We start from the raw sequence: 27,753 nt of genomic DNA, 5'->3' as shown, positions 1-27,753 counted from the left end.
GAAGTTTCCTAGGAATGGCTGGATATTACCGAAGGTTTATTGAGGGATTCTCCACCGTAGCAAAACCAATGACACAGTTACTCAAGAAGGATAAGAAATTTGTATGGACTGAAGCGTGCAAGAAAAGCTTCCAAGAACTCAAAAGGAAATTAACAACAGCACCGGTTTTGGTTGTGCCAGACATACACAAAAGTTTTGAAGTGTATTGTGACGCATCCCGCAAGGGCCTCGGGTGCGTATTGATGCAGGACGGCAAAGTTGTTGCATATGCTTCCAGGCAACTACGGAAGCATGAAGAAAATTATCCTACTCATGACTTGGAGCTAGCAGCAGTCATCCATGCACTCAAAGAGTGGAGGCACTTTTTGCTGGGGAATCGTTGTGAAATATATACGGATCATAAAAGCCTTAAATATATTTTCACGCAACCAGAACTCAACTTACGACAACGACGCTGGTTGGAATTAGTCAAGGACTATGATGTCGGCATTCACTACCATCCAGGAAAAGCGAATGTAGTGACAGACGCTCTTAGTCGGAACCCCAGCTCGGGCAACGACAGTCTACAGAACTTGAGGCCTGAATTTCAGCAGGAGTTCGCCAAACTCAACTTGGTGATAGTCACTGAGGGCAACGTATCAAATCTGGAGATACAGCCCACCCTAATGGAACAGATTAAGAAGGCTCAGCATGGACATCCCAGCATCGAAGGTATAAAGAGAAAAGTAAGTCTCGGCAAGGCTTCAGAATTCGTCGTAGACAATGAGGGAGTGTTATGGTACGGGGACAGACTTTGCGTACCAAACATTGAGGACCTCAAACAGCAAATTCTAACCGAAGGCCACACCGCTCCATATTCAATCCACCCTGGAGGGACCAAAATGTACAAGGACATCCAGGAGAAATTTTGGTGGCACGGTATGAAAAGGGATATAGCCACATTCGTTGCATGTTGTGATTCGTGTCAGCGCATTAAGGCCGAGCACCAAAAACCAGCAGGGCTGCTACAGCCAAACAGGACACCTGAGTGGAAATGGGATGAAATTGGGATGGATTTTTATCGTCGGACTACCCCGGTCACAACACGGATATGATGCCATATGGGTCATCACAGACAGACTAACCAAGGTAGCACATTTCATTCCCGTAAGGACAACCTACTCCACTCAGAAGCATGCTAAGCTTTATCTCTCCCGTATAGTTTGTCTGCATGGAGTCCCAAAGACCATAATATCCGACCGGGGCACTCAATTCGTCTCTAGATTTTGGGATCATTTACAACAAGCTCTGGGAACTCAGCTAGCATTCAGTACAGCATACCACCCCCAGACTGATGGACAAACCGAGCGCGTGAACCAAATTCTAGAGGACATGCTGAGAGCCTATGTTCTCACCTATGGAACCAGTTGGGAGGAAAGCTTGCCATATCCCGAGTTCGCATACAACAACAGTTATCAAGCCAGTCTACAAATGGCACCTTTCGATGCATTGTACGGACGGAGATGTCGTACCCCATTAAATTGGTCAGAAATAGGTGACAGTCGTATCTTCGGCCCAGGCATGCTCAAGGAAGCCGAGGAGAAAGTTAGACAAATCAGGGACCGACTCAAGATAGCTCAAAGCCGACAAAAGAGCTATTACGATCGAAAACATCGTAAGGTCAGCTTTGAACCCGGTGAATATGTGTACCTACGAGTGTCTCCTATGAGGGGCCTGCAACGGTTCAAAATTAAAGGAAAGCTAGCCCCAAGATTTATTGGACCCTTCTGTGTGGTTGCACGAAGAGGCACAGTAGCCTACCAGCTAGACCTACCCAAAGAGCTGTCAGACGTCCACATCGTGTTCCATGTCTCACAGTTGAGGAAATGTGTGAACAACCCGGAAAAGCATGTATCTCATGAGAGCATTGACGTGCAGCCAGACCTCACCTATAGGGAGCGTCCAATAAAAATATTAGAGGAGTCTGAAAGGAGAACCCATTAGAAAACAATTCAATTTTTCAAGGTTCAGTGGAGCAATCACACCGAGGATGAAGCAACATGGGAAAGAGAGGATTTTCTTCAGGCAGAATACCCACACCTATTTGAGGATCAGCTGAAATCTCGGGGACGAGATTTTTCCTAAGGGGGTAGGTGTTGTAACACCCCAAAAATTTTATTTGGATTTATCAAATTCTTTATTTGATTTGAAGGAGGTTATTTAACTTTTTTTGAAGGACTCTCCTTCTCAAAAAATTTCTTTTATGACAACTATTTTCTTTTGGGTTCATCCAAAACTTGATCTTTGGTCTTGAGGGTTTTTCATCTTGTGTTGACTCAACACAAATGTTTTTCTTTGGGAAAGTTTTGAAAATCTTTTCTTTTAAAAATAGCCCTATGGCTTATGGGGTGATCCTTCCCCTTTCAAAAATTATCTCTTGCCATGACCTAGGTTGAAATCCCCCTCCCAAAAGCCATCTTCCCACTTTCGGTCAAGTCAAGCTTCAAGTCCAGCAAGTTTAACTCCCCCATGATTTTATCTCCATTTATTTTTAATCAAAAATCTTTTCTGTCTCCTATCTTGGCCCTTAGAGTTTTACAAAGGAACCACTAGAATTCTTTTGAGTTTTATTTCCAAACAAGTTTCCCTGGCTAGTCCTTAGGACCCTCAACCAAGATCCATGAAGATCCACTGGTCCACAGTTGAAAACTTCCAAAATTTGCCAGCTGAAAGTTTGGACCAGCTTGGTCAATTTTGATGAAATTCATTTGTTTTCCTCTCCTAAAAATCTGAGAAAAATCAGGCAGCCTCTAGATGCATCAAGATGTCACCTCACCAAGTCCAGCTCCAGAAAAATTTTCCTCGTGCCCAAAACATATCGTCGAACACCTGGCATGCACTGTTCCTGCCAAAGTTCAGAGTTCAGAGAACAGATTCAGGTGTCAGTGTCGTTTTCTTCAGAACCTCACGTCGATCTCGCCAGTAACTGCAGTGGCGCCTTGCTCCCTGTTCCCCTTCTTATCCACCGCGCCGCACGGTCGCCTGGAGGGTTGCGGGCGTCGGTGGCGAGCTGGCAGGGGTGCATCGTCCCGTGAGCGGCGGCAGCAGCACCCGCTGCGGCTGCCAGAGAGGCGCAGCGAGGGACGGCGCCGTCCAGCACCGCCCAAGCCACCAGAGGCTACCGCGTGGCCGTCCCCTTCCCTGTGCGCGCTGCAGAGCCATCGTCGTGAACTGGAAGGCACGGAGCGCACTCCCTGCCGCCGACGTGCCCGTACGACCGTTCTGTCGAGGGCCGGAGTGTCACCCAAGTCCGACCGAGATTTTAACTAAGGAACGGAACCAGTGGACCGTCACGTTGATGCCCAATCACCTAAACCCCCAGCCCGACCCCTGCCTCGCCGTAATCGCCCACCGGCGTTATCCCGTTCACGGCAACCGCCTCGGGTCGACTATAAAAGGAGGCTTCGAGCTCGATCTCGACCACGCACCATCAATCCACCCCACCAGAACCACGCCCAGCCACTGGAGAGACCTCGGGGAGGCCTTCCCCGACTCCGGCCGCCCCGACCCGGTTCGGGATCCGGCAAAATTTGCCCAAGTGCGTGCACCCCCACCTCTCAAACCAGGCCAGTAGCCTCCTAGTGCATCCACTTCTCTAACCCACGCCCTAATTTGAAGTTTGCAGCCCCCGCCGGAGAGTTTCATGCTCGCCCGAACCACCGTCCGCCGGAGATAAGGCCGCCGTCGACGTGGTGCTCGCCGACGACCCAGTCCACCACCCACCGACGCGGAAGGACACGGTGAACCCGTAGGTACCCTCCGATCCCCCTACCTCGCCGTGGATCAACGCCGGCGACCACCGCAGCCCTCGGGCGCCGGCGAGCTCTGTTCGAAGTTTGAACCTGACGGGTGGGACCCCCCGTCAGCCTCTCTCTCTCTTATTCGAACCGTTTTCTGAAGGCGCCTTCGGGCAAAGTTCGTTTTCCTTCTAGGCTGGCCTATTTCCTACCGAAACGTTTTCTGCTTTTTCAAACTAGCCCCTGGGTCTTTCTGTTTCATCACAGATTAGTCCTTGGACTAAAACCCTTTTATCTTTTAAACAAAAGCTGCTTTTTGGTTGATTCTTTTTCTGCCAGTCTTATATTTTTGTCTAGTTTTTTAAGTATTTATTTGAAAATTTTGGAATAATTTTTATACACACACGTTATTTATGTTAGTATACGGTTTCTTTATACCGTAGATACCGGAGGAGGTGACGGAACCGCGAACTTCGCCGAGCTAGACTCCGACTACTCCGAACCAGGCAAGCATGTTTGAACCTTTGATATGATGAGTGTTTTGTATGTTTGCTTGCATAGTTAGTGCATAGCAGGTTTATGTGGGCATCAGTGGTGTTATATTGCATGCAAGGCAACTACCAGTATGCTTCGAAACTTGATGTGATCTTTTGATGGGAGATAACCTAATCATGTGGTGACATGAGAGGTAGTAAGATGGTATTGTTGAAGCATGCCAGTCTTATGTCAACCGTTAAACTCCGACGTTAACGTGGACCGAGCCACGTTACCGTTCGTCCCTTTTTCGTGCTGCCACATGTTTTCTGAAAAGAATACGGTTTAGTAAGTTGCAAACCTCTTTCCTGGTACACACCAAACAGAGGGGCCGTGATGAGGGTTCCATGGCCCTGGATTAAAGCCAGTCATCAGGTCAGGGGGCATGGGTGTTTCCGGTTGGGACCGAGAGGGGGGGCACCCCTTAGAGCGCGCGATATAAATTTGATCCCATGCTACGTGAGGTTGTAGCCTCCCCGTCTCAAGGTTTTTCTTGAACGTTGCCTAGGGTGATGCCTGGCAACGGAATGTGGAATGGGTGTGTACTGGTTAGATGTGTTTCTCCTAAAATACCGTAAACGGAACTAGTCCCTTGTGACTACTGAATTCCGTTGGCTGTGGTTAAAAGTACAAACTCTGCAGAGTCAAAACCTTCCGAGTAACCGTGTCCATGGTCAAGGACCGTGGTAAACATTTCCATATCTATATCCAGATCAGTCTCAGCGTCAGTCTCTGTGTCAGTCTCAGTGAAAATCCCCGGTGAACAAACATGAGTGGTAAACCAGGTTGAATGTTATTCCTGTGGATGGACTAACCATTTTATTATTACGTACCTGAGCATTTCCTTGAGATGAATTAAATTCATGAACTACTTGAAGTCGCATAATGAAATATAAGCCCTCTATGTGATGTCGCTCAGACGTCCGACTGTTGCACTCTTGTTACTTACTTTAGAAATAAGCCCTATATGTGATGTCGCTCAGACGTCTGACTGTGGCACTCTTGTCATTTGCTGTTGATATAAGCCCTGTATGTGATGTCGCTCAGACGTCCGACTGTGGCACTCTTGTCATTTGCTTTTGATATAAGCCCTTTATGTGATGTCGCTCAGACGTCCGACTGTGGCACTCTTGTTATTTACTTTTGATATAAGCCCTTTATGTGATGTCGCTCAGCCGTCCGACTGTGGCACTCTTGTTATTTACTTTCGATATAAGCCCTTTATGTGATGTCGCTCAGACGTCCGACTGAGGCACGCACCGTCGTTTATATTCCAATATAAGCCCTTTATGTCGTGTCGCCCTGACGCTTGACTGCGGCATTGTTAATTTATTTTTACCCTTTCGAGGCGTCATTTCAGACACTTGATTGGCCGTCAGTATTTCATTAGGATTTTGGGAGGACTACCGCCTGACTTCCTTTTTACTTGTCATGCAGTGCAAATTTTATTATCGGAATGCGCATTACTAATCTGCGCATGTGCATTATGTTTGCATTTGTTATATCTTATGTCCAAACTGTCTTGCGAGTACTTTCATAGTACTCACCTGGCTTGTTGATTTGGCCAGATGTTGACGAAGGCGATCTTATGGATGAAGAGTTCGATAGCGAGTCCGACACCTAGAGGAGTCCCAGTCAGTCCCGTGCGATCCTGGAATTGATCACTTGTATTATAAACGCTTCCGCTACCCAGAATAGAAGTCCTCGAGCCTCACTCCGACGCTCGATGAGTTGTAAGAGTTAGGAGTCATGTCACCCACCTCACGGTGACATGTCCACCACCACTTTTATTACGAGTCAGTAGTTATGCCACCATACCCCTTGTGTCATATCCGCCTTTATGATTTGTATCGGCGTGCTTGTAATAAACTGTTGAGCAGCCTCAGCTCAACCCTGTATAATATTTAGTACTTCTGGATTTCTGTATCAAGGATTTGTCTATCAGTAAGAAGGATTCTTCTATACTGGTCCGTTAAAGGGGTCGGTTTCTCAATAAATGTTTTATTGGAAAACCGGTCGTGACAGAAGTTGTCTCAAATGCATCCTCCAAATCTTCCCAGCTGCCAATAGAGTTCTCTACGGGGCTGTTTAGCCAGTGTCGTGATGGTCCCTTTAACTTTAGGGGGAGGTATTTAATGGCATGGAGATCGTCACCGCGAGCCATGTGGATATGGAGAAGAAAATCTTCAATCCATACCGCGGGATCTGTCATTCCATCGTATGCTTTGATGTTTATGGGTTTAAACCCTTCTGGAAAGCATAAGGGGTGTGCGCGCCTCTGTATCAGGCAACGTCACGGCGGAGTTCGGATGACATCCATGTTCGGTTTTCAGCCCGAGTGAGGTTATGCTTATCACGCCAGGCTTGATGGCCGTTATCTCGCATTGGAGCGTGCCTCCTTGATCCATATATTGATCTGGTTTGACCGGCTCTATTGTCCAGGTCCTGACGTAGCTCGTAGGTGTAGCCCGGAGCCGCTACCTCTTTGTCTCGATGGCGAGGTGGCGCGGGCAGGTGTTCGGTGTAAGCAGCCGCTTTGTCTCGTCCATGTGGTGGTCGGTCTGGTTCGTCAGCATAATTATATCTTGACGGTACTGGCTCAAGGGCCTCGTCATCGAATTCTGGCAATAGCCGATGCTTCAGATAACTCTTTGTTGGGCGCTCGAGGCCATATTCCTCAGCAGCTAGGACCTGGGTCCATCTGTCGTTGAGCGTATCTTGTTCAGCTTGAAGCTGTTGCTATTTCTTTCTAGGCTCCTCACAGTTGCGATTAGCTGTCGCTTAAAGCGTTCTTGCTCGAGGGGTTCCTCTGGAACAATGAAGTCTTTGTTTCCGAGGCTGACATCCTCCTCGAAGACCGGTAGATAGTTACTATCCTCCGAATCCTCATTCCCAAAAGGCTCATCAGGGTTAACTTGTCCCTCCTCCCATTCATCCTGCTCGGACGCAGGCTCAATGGGGTCTTCGGGATCTTTGGCATCATCCGGAGTGTTGTTGTCTCCGGTGCTAGTATTGCTTTCCTTTTCGCGACACGATTTTGAGCGGCGCCGCTGATGTCGACGTTTTGATGGTGCCTCGACAGGCTTGTCCTCAATCAGGTCCTGCCTGCCGTCGTCGTCCTTTTTAGGTGTATTTACCATATACACATCGTACGTGGAGGTGGTCATCCAACTCTTAGTGATAGGCGGATTCCGGCGTGTTTCGTCTCCGGCATCGTCGTCCATACCGCTAATGTCTTCGGAGGCGTAATCTAGCATGTCGGTCAAGTCTTTGACAGTGGCTATTAAGTGGGTGGTGGGTGGGACGTAGAAGTCCCCACTCTCAGCCCCTAGTACGGGCTGGGCATAGTTCGGAGGTGATACTTCCGTAATGGCGAGAGATCGCATTATGTCCAAGGCCTCGTTTAGGAGCGCATGCTGGACGGGGAACTGGGGGCCTGCGGAGCTGGGCTTGGTAGACTCTACCTGGCCGTGCTTGCTGGATGCAGACCTTGAGAGTTCGGAGTTGGCATCCAGAGGTGAATTCGGCTCTCCGATGATAGGTAGAGTCCTGTTTGATTCTAGGTTTGCCGAAAACACAGTCTCCTCTGGGTCTCCGGCAGAGAGCTCCGTAGTAGGAGAGAGTCCGACAGGTTCCAAACTCCCATCTTCGGACGAGGTGGTCTGCTCTGGATCTAAGGCCAGGGCATGGATGATAGTTGGTCCTTGAGCGGTGCCTGATGATGGATCCGATGTGTTTCCTTCATGAGGACAAGGAATAGCCGTCGAGGCCGCGAACCCTTCGAAGATCAAGTCTCCTCGGATATCGGCGACGTAATTCAGGTTTCCGAACCTGACCTGATGACCAGGGGCGTAGCTATCGATCAGTTCGAGGTGACCAATTGAATTGGCCCGCAGAGCGAAGCCGCCGAACACAAAAAGTTGACCAGGGAGAAAAGTTTCCCCGGAAACAATATCTTTGTTGCTGATCGAACGAGCCATCGAACCTTCTACCGATGACATAGTGGAACTCTCAATGAAAGCACCAATGTCGGTGTCAAAACCGGCCGATCTCAAGTAGGGGGTCCCGAACTGTGCACCTGAGGATCGAAGGTAACAAGGGACACACGGAACACGATGTTTACCAAGGTTCGGGCCCTCTTAATGGAGGTAAAACCCTACGTCCTAATTGATTGTATTTGATGAGTATAGGTGTTACAAGAGTCGATCTACCTCGAGATCGTAATGGCTAAAACCCTAGATGTCTAGCCTATGTGAATTCTGATAGCCTCTACAGACTAAACCCTCTGGTTTATATACACACCGGAGGGGCCTAGGGTTGTACAGAGTCGGTTTACAAAAGAAGGAAATTACATATCCGGACGCCAATCTTGCCATCCACGCATAGGAGAGTCCTATCCGGACACGACGAAGGTCTTCCACCTTGTATCTTCACGGCCCATCAGTCCAGCCCATATCACACAGCCCGGACACCCGAGGACCCCCCTACTCCAGGACTCCCTCAGACAGCGCCGGCTCAACCGAGGCCCCACCCTGCCGGCAACGAGGGGGAGATAGAGGACATCACCGACTCCGTCAAGGCCCCGCCCCGCTGCCAATGAGGCCGCGCCACACGGAAAACGAGGAAGAGTACAACACGGTAGGTCGCCGCCGCTCGAGTCCAAGTAAGGCCACCGCTGCTACCCTCCGGTTGAAGCCAAGCTAGCCGGGTTGACCATTGATGGCCGATTAGCTTCTTGGCAGCGACGTGGAGTCGGAGAGCTGCGCTGGAGAAGAAGCTTCTGTTTGGATCAGCCGGACATGGGTGGGTAGCTTCGGTTAATTAATTATATCTCCAGCACACCCCTTTTTAGTTGAAGAATGTATGAAATGTAATGAAATCCGGCATGTTTATATGAAATCCGGCCGTGTATGAATGAATTTAGTTCGATTAGTTCGAATTCGTGTATCACTGGCATTCGATGAACATGCAAAACAATATGTACTAGCATTATTCCCAGGGTGATCACCTCGTTTGCAGCAGTTTCACATGTACTCCCTCCGGTCCTTTTTAGTCTGCATATAAGTTTTGTATGAAGTCAAAGTATCTCTACTTTGATCAATCTTATCAGTACAAAAAAAGACACATCTGTGACATTTTGGGCCGAACGAAATTTTTTTCTGTCATACTTATGACACTTCTATGACGATAATTGTGACAAAACCCGGTATCATCATAGATGTGGTGGAGTCCTACTTCTATGACAAAAAATCATGACAGAAAATGGGATTTTTGTCCTGGGCAGGCCGGAGACGCAGCTGCATGACATTCTTTGGGCCGTCCATGATGGAAAAAACCGTGGTAGAAGCGAGGGCAAGGAAAATATCAGGGTGTTCCCGGTTACAGTGGGTGGTCGGGGCCGAGCGATGCGCGTTTCTCTCGTACACGCACGCGCGTGGGTGCGAGGCATTGGGCTCTAACTGAAACCGAGCGATTGCACTGCAGGCTACACGTTACTGAACCAGAGCGATCGATCGATGGCTGTTAACTAAACCCGATCGAGCGATTACTTCGCTACTGCTGCTAACTGGAGCCGATCGATGCTGCCTCTGGATGAACAGTGAGCGTTGCTGGGGGGGTTTGGATGAACAGTTCCCGGTGGGGGTGGATGAACAGGACCCCGTGGTGTTGCCTCTGGATGAACAGGACCCCGATCGATCGAGTCGGTTGGGGCTGGATGAACAGGACCCCGTGGAGGGCTGGATGAATAGGACCACCCCGTGGAGGGCATGATGAACAGTAGACGGTGGAGGGCTAGATGAACAGTAGCCCGTGGAGGGGTGGCTGAACAGGAGCCCGTGGAGAGGGCTGGTTGAACAGTAGCCGGTGGAATAGCGCGTGGTGGAGGCTTGATGAACAGGAGCCCGTGGATGAACAGCCGCAAGTGGACGCTGGAGGAGGTCGACGGTGGATGAACAGTAGCCCATGGAGGCTGGAGGGGGTCGACGGTGGAGATGAACGGTATCCCGTGGAGTCCCGTTTTGCGGTACGCCACACCCCTCCCGATGAACAGGACCCCCGTTTCGACCGTAGCGCTCCAACACAAGTCCGTTTCCTCCGTTTTGCGGTACGCCACACCCCTCCCGATCAACAGGATCCCTGTTTCGACCGTAGGAGGTCCGTTTGCTCTGTTTTGCGGTACGCCAAACCCCTCCCGATGAACAGGATCCCGTTTCGAACGTGGCTGGTCGAACACAAGGCCGTTTCCTCCATTCTGCGGTACGCCAGGCCTTGTTTCCATCGGCCGTTCCGTCCAAGCCCTCCCGATGAACACGACGACGCATTCCGTTCCGACCCAGCCGGTTGGCTCCCCATGAACACGACGACGACGCTGTTTCTCCGTTCCGACCCCGCCATGTACACGAGCCCTGGCCGTACATACGCGCGAGTAGGCATTCGAGACCCCGCCCATATGTACGTACATGGACGTATTTACTTTTTTGCACCCTGGCCACTGTACGTATGTGTACATGCTACGTGCGTGCCTCTACTACGACACGTGCGCACCTCTACATTGACTAGTATGTACGTACACGTTCACGAGCAGAATGACAACACTACGTACGCTTCGACCAGGTGGGTCCCGACTGTAAGGCACTTCCTTGTGTGCCAAGATGTAGCTGGTGGGTCCCATCAGTCAGGGGGCGAATTGTTTTTTTTGTCCGGACGCACTTCCTTGCGTGCGAAGATGTACCTGGTGGGTCCCAGCAGTCAGGGGGAAACGTTTTTTTCACAAAATACGGTGGCCCGTCCGGTGGGTCCCCGCTGTCAGGTGGAGGAATAATTATTTTGCGCGTAATAAGCACACACTTCCTTGTTGCGGCCGTGGACCCAGCTGTCAGCCTCTCCACGTACAGTCCATGTCCGATGGAAGCCATTCCTTGACCACGTTGACCACGCCGCGCCGAGAGCACCGGGGCGGTGGACGACGGCGAGGCCTAGGAAGGGGACGACGCGGAGCCGGGGAAGATGCGGCAGTGGATGCCCACGCGTAGAGGAGTACGAGGGTTCACTGGTTCGCTGCGGTGTGAGGCTGCCGCCGCCGCAGAATAACAGGGGGTGTGGGTGAGTAGAGGGATGTCCTGGCCAGCGGTGGGAATAGTAGGGGCGGTGAGGCCTCCGCGGTAGCACAGCCGGCCACGGGAGGCAGGAGCATGCGGCATGACCGGCGCTGCTTTGGGCGGCTGGAGCAACAAGACCATAGGTTGAAGAAGCACTACGGCCGTTAGATGGACATCGTACGGTCACTGGAGCTAGAATTGTTCATATTGACTAAGTTGACAAAGCACTCCATCCCTGTCAACTTAGTAGGCCCACAAGTCAGCCTCCCACCAAGGTGGGTCCCAACCAGCAGGGGGAGTATTCATTTTTTGTGCGTAATAAGGAGGCACTTCCGGTGGGTCCGAGCTGACAGCGGGTGGAGCGTTTTTTCGCGCAATACGGTGGCCCGTCTGGTGGGTCCCAGCAGTCAGGGGGGAAACTTTTTTTCGCAAAATACGGTGGCCCGTCCGGTGGGTCCCTGCTGTCAGGTGGAGGAATCATTATTTTCCGTGTAATAAGGAGGCACTTCCTTGCTGCCGCCGTGGACCCAGCTGTCAGCCTCTCCACGTACAGTCAACATCCAATGGAAGCCGTTTCTTGACCATGTTGACCACGCCGCGCCGAGAGCACCAGGGCGGTGGACAACGGCGAGGCCTAGGAAGGAGACGACGCGGAGCCGGGGAAGACGCGGCAGTGGAAGCCCGCGCGGAGAGGAGTACGAGGGTTCACTGGTTCGGCTACGGTGTGAGGCTGCCGTCGCCGTGGAATAACAGGGGGTGTGGGTGAGTAGAGGGATGGCCTGGCCAGCGCCGGGAGTAGTAAGGGGCGGTGAGGCCTCCGCGGCATCACAGCCGGCCACGGGAGGCAGGAGCATGCGGCACGACTGGCGCTGCTTTGGGCGGCTGGAGCAAGAAGACCAGAGGTTGAAGAAGCACTATGGCCGTTGGATGGACATCGTACGGTCACTGCAGCTAGAATCGTTTATATTGACTTGGTTGACAAAGCCCTTGGGACGCTCAACTTAGTAGGCCCACAAGTCAGCCTCCGAAACGGTGCGCCCCAGATGTCAGGGGGAGGAATCATTTTTTGGGCGGCTGAAGCAAGAATATCCGAGATTGAAGAAGAAGCACGACATCCGTTGGATGGACATCCAATGGCCACAGCTGCCAGAACCGTGTGCTATTGACAAAGCCTTGCATACGCGTCAACTTATTTTTTTAGGGGACGCGTCAACTTAGAAGGCCCACAAGTGTGTGGCAGAGAACATATAGCCCATTTGCGATTTGTAAGAATGTACAGCCCATTTTTTTAATTCTAATGGAATTTACTACAACCCATTTTACAGTTTGTTAAAAGTACAACCCATATTCTAGCTAGGACAACGATTAATAATTTCAACCAACCGCTCAAAACAGAATTCAAAAAAACTTCCCACATTTTTATGGGATCCGAAATATTTTTATCCGAAATTTCTAGTCAGATTAAATATAATTTCAAAATAAAGTTGTATTACATTAAAATCCAACGAAATATTGCGCGCGCAACAAATAATGAAATTAAAATTTTCAAATTCCGAAAATAATATATTTTTTAAACTAATTACGCGTTTGGTGCATTTTTTATAGTTACTGCCCAGTTATTATAATTACATCCCATTTATTATTTCTCAAAGTCCATTTTCTTGTTAAGCCTAATGCATACCTCCTAGGAAAGTTTGCAGCCCAGCGGGGCGGAGAATAACAGGTTGACCCGGATATTGTGTACAACTGTCGGCCCAGTTGCATTGCTGATGTTGAAAAAAAGGCATGTGTAGTACAGTACAACCTAACATGGCTACTCAGCCCATATTCAGTGACGCCGGAAAGGCCCAAACAAGGCTTCTGTACAACTTTTTGAAGTCACTGAGCTCAATTAGTAACTTCAGAAAAAAGTTAGATTACATTGGAACCTAATTAAAAGCTGTCACGAGCAAAGAAATAATTCAACAGGTCCCACTTGTGTGTGTGTGCGTGTGTGTGTTTGTTTGTGTGAGAGAGAGAGACCCATCGGTCGATGCTCGTAAATACATCTTTCGGCCATATGCATTGCTGATGCTTAGTAAAAACTTATATAGTTGACACAATCATATAGAACATCATAGCACACTGAACTTGCATACAAAAATTTCACGCAAGCGGCACAATCAGGATGGAAGCAGTGGATCGCTACGGGTAGGGCTATGTTGAAACCAACGAACTCGTACATAACGGTTCATCGTCTTTATCAATGACAGGGAAATATCTTGAATGCTGTGCAAAGAAAACAGACAGACAACACAATAATTCTGCTAGCACATTAAGTTGACGTACAACCCTTTCTAAAAAAAGTTCAGGTACGAAATTAGAACAGGTCACAATCAAATGTACTGGCACATCAGTGCTTCACACCCATAGCTCAGATTTAACTAGTATCTGACAAGGTTCAGTTGTTACCTCAAATTAGAGCACATCCAGGCAGCCAGCCCTGCCTCTTCTCCCAAAGAAGCAGTGGCCTCCGCCGCGCGATGGAGTAGGCCCTGTGCCATCCATCGTTTCGGGCAACACGGGGAAAGTCTAACGTTGACTCCTGTAATGGACGTCGTCGACGGACCCTGGCACCAGCGGCGGCGACAGGACTTCGATTGATGGATTGACCACTTCCTTGACATGCATGAACATTCAATACAGGTACATCCCTAATGTGGTCCGCGGCGGCCTTGGTGGCGACGAATAGTACAACCCCGGTTCCTGCACCGGTATCTCAACACCAATCACCTACGGTATGGTGGACGGCTTCTTCATCCATGCCATAACCGTCAGAACCCAGCTGTCTGGAGGAACAAACATACTTACAAGCTCACCTCCAAGGTTGTTGATAAGCTCATTCATGGACTCGCTGTTCCAAGCACGTCGAGGCATGCCGTGGAAGGTAAGATTTGTTAAAAACTCAAGCTCAGAGGGCACCGAGCCCCATCCTGGGTGCCACCGATCAAAGCTCACCAAAGCGCCATTGCAGAACAAACACCGGGAAGATTCGAACACACGACTGCAGTCGAAAGTTGTCCGAAACCTGACGAAGAAATCAGCCGGTGGCGGTCAGACTTCGACGAGCAAGTCACTTATTTGGATGCCGTGCGTAATGCCAAGAGCTTTGACAAGGTCGTCCGGCGAGACAGGAGGCCGGTCGCCGTTGATGGTTACCATCAGCACTTTGCCGGCAAGCTGGTCGTCAAGCGCCGCCATGCCACTGTTGAGCGACAGCACGCAGCGATCGAAGGCAGGACGGAACTCAGGATCTCCGGCTCGGAGATCCGCGTTGACCGGCGACATGATAGTGAGCTTGAGTACAGGGAGTACATGAGGGGGATTTGGGGGAACTGGAGTAGGAATCGAGATTCCAGAGGTGGGGGAGGGGCGGGAGATTGGGGATGAAAAGGTAGCTTGAATTTCGAGCACGCGCCAATATGCTCTCGGTGTGCAAGCGCACGAAAACACCGGTGGAGCCCACATGTCGGCCTAAGAGTCCTTATTCTTTCTTTTTTGGAGAGCCCGGCCTTTTTTATTATCTTTTGAGAGCCCGGCCTGAGAGTCATAATTGACCTGTTTGGCATTGCGTTACTACTCGGCCCATATTCAACGACACCTGACTGGCCCAAACAAGTATACATCATCGAAAAGACACTGAGCTCAAATTATATAACTTGAAAAAAGGAGATACACTCTAAACACTGGAGAATGTTGATGCCCTCATTTAGCCCACCAGTAGTTCGAGACAATAAACAGTTCGAAACAACGATATATACAACATTCAAACACTGACTAGTGACTACTACTGACATAAATAGCAAGACATGATAATTCATAAGAAGTCTTGCTACACCACCAAAACGCACCCATCTGCAGCGTTCAGACTCTCGTGATCCAGACGAGAATGACATTCTAAACAGAGCCAACTATTACATAGTAAGAGTGACATAGACGAGGATGACCAAATGACAAGGAATATGCATAACAAAAGAAAGAACTACCCATCCAGAACAAGCAGCAAAGACAACAAAGTCATTCGAAGAGATGATCCAACACCATCATAATTTGTAGCCCCGCTTCAGCGACCAATGATCCGGAGACACCAGTACTCCACCCTTTCGACGCAACAGCCCAAATACCTATCAACCTGAAGGATTGCACCACATCACTTCCTGTCGTAATTGAGACATCCAAGGATCAAAGTTAATCCGGATGCCTTTGTCATTCTCACCTTCTTTTGGCTGCAGGCTGTATCGTTGACAATCAGGGGAGTTTGCTCCCGAACTCCTAGGGCTCGCCGTCACTACAAAAAAATACACTTCCGTGATGATACGTGTTTGTCACAGTAGGTCGCATCTTTTGTCATGCATGTACATCCATGACAAATTTATGACAGAATCAAGATAGTCATACCTGTGCTGTCGTAGAAGTGTTCCATGACATTACCAAAATTATCATCACGGAAGTGTCCACTTCCATGACGATAAATCGAGCGTCACAGAAGTGCTTTCGTCAAGGGTGACAGACACGTGGCATCCACCATAACGGAACGCCGTTAAGCTATCGGGTCGGGTTTTGGATCCGATAACCCGTTAACAGCCGCGACCAATGGAGATTTTCCACGTGTAAAATCGTCATTGGGTGGAGGAAACACGTGTCGGCTCATCGTTGGGACAGATGTCATCCACTCATTGGACAGAAGGCGCCTATGATACGTCGACACGTGGCATGACCCATCAAGTTTAAATGGGCCGGCCCAACTAAAGGCCCACAAGATTTTGCGGACCATAATGGGCTGGCCCAGCTAAAGGCCCACGAGATTTTGCAGACCATAATGGGCTGGCCCAGCTAAAGGCCCACAAGATTTCGCGGGCCATGATGGGCCGGCCCAGGTAAAGGCCCACAAGATTTTTGTGTGCCATAATGGGCCGGCCCAGGTAAAGGCCCACAAAATTCTTGCGGATCATAATGGGTCGGCCCAGCTAAAGGCCCACGAGATTTCGCCGACACTAATGGACCGGCCTAGCTGTAGGCCCACAAGATTTTGATGACCCTAGTAGGCCGGCCCATTAACTAGCTGCCATGTTTTGGGCCAAATGCCAGCCCATATTTGATCCGGTCCATTAATGGCCTGCCACGTTCCGGGCCTAATAATGGCCCATATGAGATCCGGCCCGTTAAAAGCCTCCCACGTTCTGGGCCAAATCACGGCCCAGATCAGGTCCGGCCCTTTAAGAGGCTTTGGCCTCAATTATGGCCCATATCAGATTGGGCCCGTTAACTGGACGCTATGCTTTTGGACCCACTTGCTAAAGGCCCATTTAGTAATTCGGCCTGATATTAGTTTCGACCTGTTAAGGGCCCGTTTAACATTTCGGCCCTATATTAATTTCGGCCTGTTAAAAGCCCGTCATATAGTTGGGCCTAACTACGGCCCGGTTTGCATCCGGCCTGCTCGCAGCCGATATCTGATTGGGACAAACAAGAACCGAGACAATTTTGGCCTGTTAAAAGCCCGTGATTTGATTCGCACAATCATGGGTCGAGGTCCATTTCGGGCTGCTGCCGGCCCGTGAGCTGTTCGGCACGTTTCAGGCCCAACCTACTTCTCCGCCTCCTAAAAGCCCATTGAGTTTTCTTGCGAAAAGAGGGCCGGGGGTTACTCGGCCTATTAAAGGCCCAAATCTACTAGTGGGCCAATTTGACGAGGCCCATGATGCGGATCATACATCATGATTGCGTGACGGCCCGATTATGTACCGTAATTTTACGGTTTGGCCGGTTTACTGCGAAGACAGGATATATATACAGTAAAATAACTGCAGCATCGTGAATAAGAAAAAACATAGACTATACAATAAAGAAATTACGGCATATTACATCCACTGGGCATCAAAGTTCGCCACTATGATAATAAAGCACAAGCAGACAACAAATTACATACACTGGGCATCAAAGATCGCCACCAGTGCAAATAAACACGCCGACAAAATAATATACAAAACCGACAGCACTTCAATAGAGTTCAAGAAAGGTTAGCCCTGCTGGCGAGCTGCAGTGCAACCACCTGAGCAAGATGATGAGACTGCGCTTGTTCAACACTTATATCTTCCTCACTCTGAAAGATAAACAAGCAGACAGATGACAGGTTTTGCACATAAAAGTATCAGTGCTGACAATTCATCACATTTCTTACTGACGAATAAAGTGACACAGTTTAAAATTGCATTAACACAATATGGTATTGTTCAGGTCAAGACATGGCAAGAAATGACATTGTGAAGGAGTTGGCAGCTTCACGACACCACTGGATTACAGATCAAGAACTCATAAGTATCAATGGTTAGTGTGCTGTCAATTTATCCCATTTCAGATTGGCAAATAAAGAGACGGTTTAAATAATAGTAGAATGATATGACATTGTTCATAGTTAAGACATTGTAGAATATGACATTGTGTTGTAGTGGGTAGGTTCACCACACCACTGGATTACGGATGAAGAACAGAAGCATACATGCAGTGCAAAAGAAGATCACTTGCTCTGTATAGTTTAATTTACATGGTATGAAGAAGGAACTTGGTTGTACAACTGAAAACTTAAATTGAGAAGGACAAACTTTTTTTTATGAACTACATAATAAACTTTAAACATGCAATTTGATGCAAACACCAAAAATAAACAGCTGTTGCAGTCATGCCTAACCAAATATACACAACAAAGTTTGAAGGCTTGAGAAGGACAAACTTACATTACTGGTGAAGACAGGCTCTATAAAGCCCTTGTCCATGCTGAAGGGGGGGCAATTCAAGAAGTTTACCACATAATCTTCTTCATAAGCATTGCCTTTATTCTACATTTTGTTAAGAGTAAATATAGATGTGACAATATACGAAAAAATGGAGAATATTTAAGATAAGATGAAGAGTGATGCTACATAACCAAGTATCTATAAATATATGTGCAGCGATACAGGCAAAAGGCACAGCCAAGAGCAATGCACAGCTAAACTTCTTCAGTACCAACCTTATGGTAAGAGTAAATATAGATCTGATGTGTAGAAAATGGAGGGCAAAGGAAAATAAGCTGCAGAGTGATGGTACATGAACAACTACCTGTCAATATAAGTACACTGATAAAGGACATCATGTACTTATAAGAACAATGCGGAGCTAAAAAATCATTGGCATTGGATATATTCTACACTAATGTAACCATTCATACAGATCAGATAATTTGGAGCGAACAATTGATAAGCAAGCTATCATGCATACTGCTGTCACATAATGAACAAGGTATGTATGCAAGTACAGTGATACAGGACAAGAGGTACTAACAAGAGCAAAGCAGCGGGCAACATATTTGCAATATCCTGTCGTTCTTTTCAAACCGGAATTCTTCTTCAAGCAGATTTCCTGCAAAAAAGATCCGTAAGGCACATGCGGAAAAGTAGAAGTTCAAATTGTCATTTGATTTCATAGACAGTACCTCATCCTGGGAACGAGACCAGTGCATAACAAGGTTTTTTCCATTCAATGTCTTATAAATTTAGCACGGGAGACTTCACCAGAAATTCGTTTATAGACTTGCCATCAAAGTGTGATTTCTTCTGGTAACACCGATACTGCTGCAATGCTTCCTTGAAAAGCACAAGAAATCTTTGCTCGTCATGACTATCCAGATTGACCCTCGCCTAGTTACAACAATGTAATGTAAATCATTGATGTGTTCGATCAACAGAAAACAGGAAAATAATAACCATGAATAATAGCACTTACACGTAAGTTGGACAGGAAGATGTGAAAATGGTGTTTGTCTTCACTATAATCTTCCCATGATGGGAATATATGCACGTAGTCCCTAACAACATTGAAAGCATTGTCTTTTAAACTGGGAATAAATGGAATGGGGTTCCAATCTACAGGAATTGGCCGTCTCTGCAGTTGGGATAGGTCTTCGGCCGGTGGACTTGCTGTACTTTTTGCTGCAGTGGGATTTTTCTGTGGTATAGCTGGTGCTATGGCAAATGAAATCGGTATACCTTTTGCTGGAGTGCAGGTCCTGTGTGGTTGGGCTAGTGGTGTGGCCAGTGAAGTATGGGTACAGTCTGCTGGAGTCGGTCCTACGTTTAGTGTCACTGGTTGTACAGCCAAAATAAGTGGGCGCTGTCTGATTTCTCCAGCACCACCACGTTTTTCAAGGACTTTGCTGGTGCTCCTTCAGGTTCGGCAATCACCCTCTTCCTTTTTGATGTCTGGTGCACAAGAACAGCATTTGAGTGGAAAAACATGGTATGATGACAGATGGAATATGTATTGATAATGGATGGGCATGGCATCTCGAGTTATATGATGAGTAAACTAAGCAGATGGCGGTGCAACAAAGTAGAAGAAATGCAAGACAACATATGCAAGATACACGCAATCAATAAAACCTTGCCAAATTAGAACAGGCACCTTGATGGGTGAACAGGACAGGACATCTGCCTTTGACTCCTCGAGGTTAGAATAGTCATTAGGATGATATTCTGAACAAGAATCAACAGGTGGGGAGCGTATGAGTTTCATTGCTTCCAGAATGGCACTCAATGCCTTGGTGCTAATTTTGTAAGTCATTGCAGTGTTCCACAATATTCTTCTGATGCGCGGATTCTGATATTCACTGTAATTGCGTATAATATCTGAGAACCATGAAAACATAAATAGTTGTGAGATTATCTTTGTAATGTAGATGATATTCTAATATAGGGGCACCCCTGTAAACACTTGTGTGCTATCACTGGATTCTAATGAGAGAGCTCATGTGTGCTGTAATATGGTGCGTGCATTTATATAATCTGGCACAAGAACACAAAAAAATTGGCTCCAGAAGTAAGGATAGCTGGCAGATGATAGGTTCATAATATACTATATAGAGAGTTTATTACGAAACCATGATAACAAGACCACACAACAACTAGGCAGATCATAGTGTACATAACAGGGGTACACCATAACCACGATATATAAATCGGGAAAGTGGAACTGGCTTGAAAATACGGTGTTGTATTGCCGCTAGTAATTGAAAGCCTATCGATCACGTACATGCCAGCTCTATCAGCTGTGGACTGCAGATGTCCCTGCGCCCCTTCCTGACAAGGAACATACTGTACGTACTAAATACAGAATAACAAAGAGGAACATGTTAAAGAACAGAAGAGGAAGCATATTCTTGAGGTTCTGCTTCATTGCATACAATGTTGGTTGCCCACTCATGATGAATCAGAGCGCCCAAAGAAATGCAATTCCATGATGTCTCTCTATATGTGGCAATTTTGAACAAGAGTCATTAGGATCATATTCTGAACAAGAATCAACAGGTGGGGAGCGTATGAGTTTCATTGCATCCAGAATGGCACTCAATGCCTTGGTGCCAATTTTGTAAGTCATTGCAGTGTTTAGCTTCAAGAGTGGACTGCTGCTAGTGCGACACAAAGCAGCTACACAGATCATAGTGTAGATATAACAGGGAAAACCCTAAGTATCAGAGTAAAATCAGCAAAGTGGAACTTGCTGGAATATATGTGCTAGTATTGCCGGTACGGTTAGAAAGGCTTCGGATACTAGCTCTCTTCAAGTGAAGGTGCGGTACTGTTAATATCAGTGTTACTCTCAAAGGCGACACAGCTCCCCGCATTTCCTTGCTATTCTTATAGGATTCAAGTGGGCAGGCCACTACAAATCCTATTCCTATGTTTACAAGATCCTACGAATCAAAGAGGCTCAAAGTGTCCATCACAACCGACCGTATAGACCTCTACACTGCAAATGTCCCTGCTCATCTTAAGTACAAGGAACATACTGTACTATACTATCATTCTCCCTCCATTCCAAAATATAAGTCTTGGTAGAGATTTCAACTATGGATCACATACAGATGTATCCAGATACATTTTAGAGTGTAGATTCACTCATTTTGCTCCATATGTAGTCCATATTAAAGAAGAACGAAAGAGGAACATGGTAAAGAAGAGCAAGCAGATTTTCGATAATAAAATGTTGGTTGCGCAGTGCCCACACATGATGAACCAGAGCGCATTAAGAATGCAACTCCCAGCTGTCTCTCGACCATTTCAGGCGGTTGGATGAAGATCCTACGTCTCCTAACCCATCTTCTTCCTCATCTCTGATTCTTCCCATAAAGAACACCGCACGGGCTGCCGCCTGTGTTCCTCCGCCACCCCCACCCCCACCCCGCCCGAACCCCCACCCGCGTCGATTTTTCTTTGTTCGGCGAGGCCCCACAACCACCCAAGCCCCTTCGTTCGCACCGGCGAACTCCGGCGAGCTCTGAAAAATCGACTGACCCAATTTTGAAATTTAGTCTACTGTGATTTAACTAGTGTGGAATATAAAAGGGGAAAACCATAAGCATTGGGAGTATAGTGTTGAGCGTGCCATGGCGGATCTGAAGGTGCAAACCGGACAAAGGCAACTTCGCAACCAAGACAAGAAATCAGAGTAAAGCAGTGGCGATCTATTTTCTTGCTGCGATAAATAAGTTGAGCAGATACGAAAGAGTACCGCCTCTGGTGTTGCGGCGTGTACACATCTGCTGAGAATTTGACGGTGCTGCGGTAGCGATAGCTGTCGGTGGCGTGGAAGCAGATCTAGGAGGGTAGCCGGTGGCAGCGGGGCGCGGTGGACGAGACGGTCGTAGGAGCGGCGCCGGCAAGGTGGACGACGGCGGGGATGAAGCGAGAGGACGGGATGCACGGATCCCGGTCCGAAGCCGTGGATGAGAGAGGTCGATCTCTTGTAATGGACGGTGGCGTCGGGGTATCAGCTCCAGCATGGTGGAGGAGGACGGCGGTGGATGGGGTGGCGGACGGCGGCAGACGGAGGAGGGTGGGGTGGAGAGGGTGTTTTGGCGCCCACGGTGTAACATCCCAAAATTCTAAATTTTAGAATGTTATATTAAATAGATAGATTTGATTGATTGTTTGATTGTTGTGTGATTGAGTGAGTGAATTCGAAACTTTTTGAAAGTTAAATGAGAGGGAATAAAAGGACTTTCCCAAACTTTCATTTTTGCTTTTATGATCTCCGTGAATTCAAATTCTTTTCACCACAAAACCCTGGAGAGAAGATGACATGACTTCTTCCATTTGTTTAAATGACATGGGGTGTTGAAAATATTTGAATTTCATTTGAGAATATTTCCAATTCTGAAACTTTATGCAACTCAATGATTTTCACGAGCGAAGATAAAATGACTTCTTCAAAACATATGAAATATGAGTTGGGAGTTTTAAAGAATCAAATTCAAAGTCCTCTTGGAAATTATATTAATTCGGAGTTATTTGGGTTTTATTCAAATTATTTTTCTCCAAATATATAATACACGGAAAATAGGGTAACATGATTCCCTACAACAGAAAATTGGAGAGAAATAAATTTGAAATAATTTTGGTATTTTTAAAATGATTTTTATTGGATTTTATTAGAACAGTAGCACTCTTTGCTTTATACTAATTTGTGTGAATTTTATTTGGCATTGGAAAAATGTTCACGTTGTAGAAAATCTTTTTCTGAAAATTTTGATATATAATATGCCTATATTATATTTTGCTTCTATTTTCTTTAGTTTCATTTTAGTTTGTCTGTGTTTAAAATAAATAACTCTTCGAACAGTGCCAGGCTGAAGCCCCGCACTGCTCTCTCTCTCTCTCCGCGCCAGGCCAGCCGGCCCAGCCCCGCAGCGGCCTGCGCCCGTGCCTGAATCGCCTCCGTCTCGCTCGCCCGCTCGCACGCCGCTTCACCCATTCACCGACAGGTGGGGTCCACCTGTCGGGACCTTCTTCTACCCGCCGCCGGAGTCCGACTCCAGCACTCCTCGCCGGAGACGCCGTGTCCAGGCGGGACTCCTCTCCCTTTGCCCCTCGCGCAAGCCGACCCCCTCCTCCTATTTATACCGCCGCCCGGGCCCCATTCCTCCTCCTTTGCCGCAAATCGCCGCCCTCGCCGGAGTTCCTGCCTCCAACGAGATCTGCCGCCGCCGCCGCGCCCCGTTCCATCACCCTCAACCTCCGCCGACGCCGCCATCACCTTCCCCTCCTTGTGCCACTTCTCCCACACCCCGCGGCCACGCCGGAGGACCGCCGGAGCAGCCACCCCGACGCCGCTGTCGACTCCTTCTCCGGCGACGTCGACGCCCACCACCGCGATAAGCCGCCGGTGCTCCTCGTACGTCCGATCTAGGTTAGATGGACAGGATTAGATTAGTTCTTTTTTTTATTCAATTTTTTTTACTTAGTGAACGTTCACTGCTTTGCCTTCGCAGCGAACGGTTTTTAACCAATAGATTTCTAACCCGTGGCCAAGGACCTAGGTGTAGATTTTATTTTTTAGTTCAGTCCCTGATTTTCAAAACACCACAACTTTTCAACCGTTAGTCCAAATTCAGTGAAACCAACGCCAATTTCTTCGTTATGATCCCCTCTATCCAGTAATCCAACTCAAACATGTTTTTGAAATTTTAAAATTTGAATTAGATCAGATTTGAATTTGAATCTTCTTTTGATCGTAACTTGAGTTTCGTAACTCCGATTTAGTTGATTCTTTTTGCAAATTAAAGCTCTTGACCTAAACTTTCTGATAAGGCCAAATTCACATAATTTTGGTACTGTTAGAAATTGTTTTATGTTGCAAGAGTTATTTGCTTGGTTTTGATGTTTTCCGAAGTATCTTCTTCGTTCTTTCTGATCTTTTGAGTGATTGCATATGTGTGGTTACCATTGCTTGCTTACGATAGATTGACCGGAGTGTGACGAGTAGAACTATCAGGAGTTATGAGTGCGAATCATCTTCATCAACAATACAGGCAAGTTCACACTTTGATCATGCCTCTTTACCACCCAGTTTTATTGCATTAGATCAATCCTCAAACAATTGCAATGTTAGGATCTGATTAATATGTGCGTTTTGGGAAGTAGATGAGGTAGTACCTATTGCCCTATTTATTATCAAACCTTTTGGAGTTACTTCTACGTTTGCTTATATTGCTATGCTATGCTCGTAGACGTGGATTGGGTTTGAGTGAATTTCCATGACAGATGTGAGATTGTTAATTAATGGTTCAACTTAAGGTGGCTACTTAAATAAAGATCTGGGTGGATTGAGGCACCTGGAGAACCCAGTGTTGCCTGTATTTTTGGATATTCCGGAGTACCCGTGTGATCATCCTATGGACCGCCACCCAGACTCAAAGGGATCATAAGATTATTCATGCTTCTGTGTACAGCCACAAGCCATTATGGGCTCTGGCATAGTTGAGTAAGTTGTGTGAGCTCTTGAAGAGGTGGACTAGCATATGTAGGGGGATTGTAGGTGTAACGGTCTGCCCGGAGTAGAGAGTAAATGCTTCTGAAAGACTGTGTCTCGATCATCCGTTTCTCAAACACCATGTAGTGCGAGAAATCAAGCGGGGGCGATCGAGTCTTGTGGGGAAAAGTGTGCAAACCTCTGCAGAGTGTACAAACTAATCACGATTAGCCGTGTCCCCGGTTATGGACGTCTTGAGTATCTAGATCCTGGATTATCATGTGTATCTCATCATGTTACTTAATTTAAATTTTATTTGGGTTTAATCACGTTCTTAATTGGGATTGAGTTGGAGGTACCTTCTCAATGTTTAACAACCACCATGATAGTTAAATAAAATTTATTCCTTTGTTGTAGGGAAAAATTAGCTTTTCGCAAAAACATGTTAACCATAGAGCTTTTCCACCAGCCAAATATGCATATAGTGATAGTTATAATTCATCATTATCCTATGGTGTGAATTTGCCAGTACATTCAATGTACTGACCCTCTGTGGCTGCAACATCTCATGTTGCAGGATATCTTACGACGAGTAAGTGATACGTTAGGGTTATGATTTGTACACTCAACTTTGCCGTTGGTGTTGATGGGAATCCACAACCTTGTTACTTCCGCTATTTGGATTGAGGTAATAGTATTTACGTTATTTTGTACATGTGAATTACCTCTGTTATAAATCCTCAAGTACTGTGTGTGTCAGCATACCGATCCAGGGATGACACTTAAGCACAGAGACTTGACCGCCTGAGGTCGGGTCGCTACACACGGAGTACGAATGGGGAAAAGGGAGGTAGAGAGGAAGGGGGAACCATGTATTCAGGGCGCGCTTGTCTCAAATGCGAGGAAATTTACAAACTTAGCCCCCGTTTCAAATTTCTACTACATCACAGCAACATTAGTCGGTTGGGGATAGGACGGTAATCTCGCATACACCGAATATTTGCCGACGAGAGTTTGTTTTTGGCGCCCACCGTGTATGAGTATGAATCGGGGAGGGAGTCGATTTCGGCCGAGGACACACTGTGTTTTAGCGCCCACCGTGTATGAATCCGGGTGAGAGGCGGTTACGTCACGTTTGGGTGAAATTACAAACCTACCCCTATCAAAACCTATAGAAATCCAGCAGATAGGCTTTGCGTGGTAGGGATAGGCATTAGTGATTTCCATCTCGCAGATTTTGGTTTCGGGCGGTTACTGCGAATTTCCCCGCTTCGTTCAGATTTTGCAGAGTGCATGTTTACCGTGCCAACTCAATTCGAATCCCGTTTGTATTCTATTATTTTTTCGGGCGGGATCCATTTTCAATTGGAATTACATTCTATACACATCATTTTTTTATATACTTTCAAAAGCACAACACCATTTATACATAAATATGGTTTACAACTGGCATGATCTCAGATTCATAAGGTTGTATCCATCAATTTGGATTTTCAAATATTTGAAACCACTTTATGTTGAAATCCAATGTATGCATTCCTCGCTAACTGTCTCCAATTAATGTGTGTTTCATGCGGTTTTTTTTACTTCTCAAACATGTATAATGTGTTTCACACACGCAACATATAGTGTAATCCCGTTTAGACATTAATTGCATATAAACCATGCATTGTTTGTAATTGAAGAATCTATGGATCACCAATATTGATAAACTATATAACATTACACGTGTGCCCAAATTCAAATGAATATGCATGTTTGATACACCAATTTGCGTTATGATATTATCGATGTCGTGATCTCCAGTTTAAATATTTGAATCCCCTTTAATCCAGATATTCGTCTCATATAGCTATCGCTCATGCTTATATAGGACTATTTCTCTGGACCTATACGCGTTCATCGTCTCTCAGGTATCTCTCATGCTACCTGTATGTCGACAATGATCTTTTATCTTCGTAACACACTGACGGTACTCTCTCCCACGACCTTCATCACTCTATCTCTATCTAAGTATATCTCGCTCCGTGCTATGTGTCTCTAACTATGATTCTCCATGTGGAATCTCTTTCTCTCACACAAACACAAAACTTTGTCTCCCGGGATCTCATTTCTCTCTACTATTCCCATGTGTGCCACTCGCACACCCCTCATACAGAGATGTCTTTCGCTCCTTAGATATGAGAACCTACGACTCTTCCTCTTCAATGTCTCTTTCTCACACACAAACACAAACTCTGTCTCCCAGGGTCTCATATTTCTCCATTGTTCTCTTGTATGTCGCTCACACACCCTCTCTCCCTAGAGATATCTTGCGTTCCCACGTATGTCTCTCTAGTTATCACTCTCGTTGTGAAATATCTTTCTCTCTCGCAGACACAAAACTCCGTCTCTCTGGATCTCATTTCTCTCTGATATCTATTTGTATGTGACTCACATGCACCCTCTCTCTATCTCTCTCACACCCACACACATAACCCAGCCTTCTGATCAACTCGACTCCTATCTCTAACGCACACTAGCTTGCATCTTTACCTCTCTATTTATCTGTTTCTCCATCAACCTTCTTTCTCGCCCTCACTCTTGATTCCTATCACGCACACTACATATGTTTCTCTCTACATGCAGTCAAGTGCCCTCTCACACACATATATAACTTCACCCTTTGAACCACCCGACGGTCATCTCCAACACCCAAACTAGCGGATGTCCCTCTAGCTAGCATCTCCATCTCTGTATCTATCTGTAGTTTCTCCGTCAACATTTCTTTCTCGCACGGAGTCTTGCTTCCTATCACCCACACTATATATGTCTCTCCATACATATGCATTTATAGGTTGGTCTCTTTTGCACAATCGTTGCGCCTCACTCCCTCTGCTCGCCATAGATGCATGCTCCAGCCCACGCCACTATCTCTTAAAGACAAAAACACATGCTCAATTGTCGGGCCTTCTTCCCTGCATTCTCACATGCATGCATATTGTCATACCGATCCGTCTCTCCCATGTCGTTGATCTTAT

This window comes from Triticum aestivum, chromosome 2D (assembly GCF_018294505.1).
Source record: "Triticum aestivum cultivar Chinese Spring chromosome 2D, IWGSC CS RefSeq v2.1, whole genome shotgun sequence".
Classification (NCBI taxonomy): domain Eukaryota; kingdom Viridiplantae; phylum Streptophyta; class Magnoliopsida; order Poales; family Poaceae; genus Triticum; species Triticum aestivum.
This window is presented reverse-complemented; position numbering follows the sequence as displayed.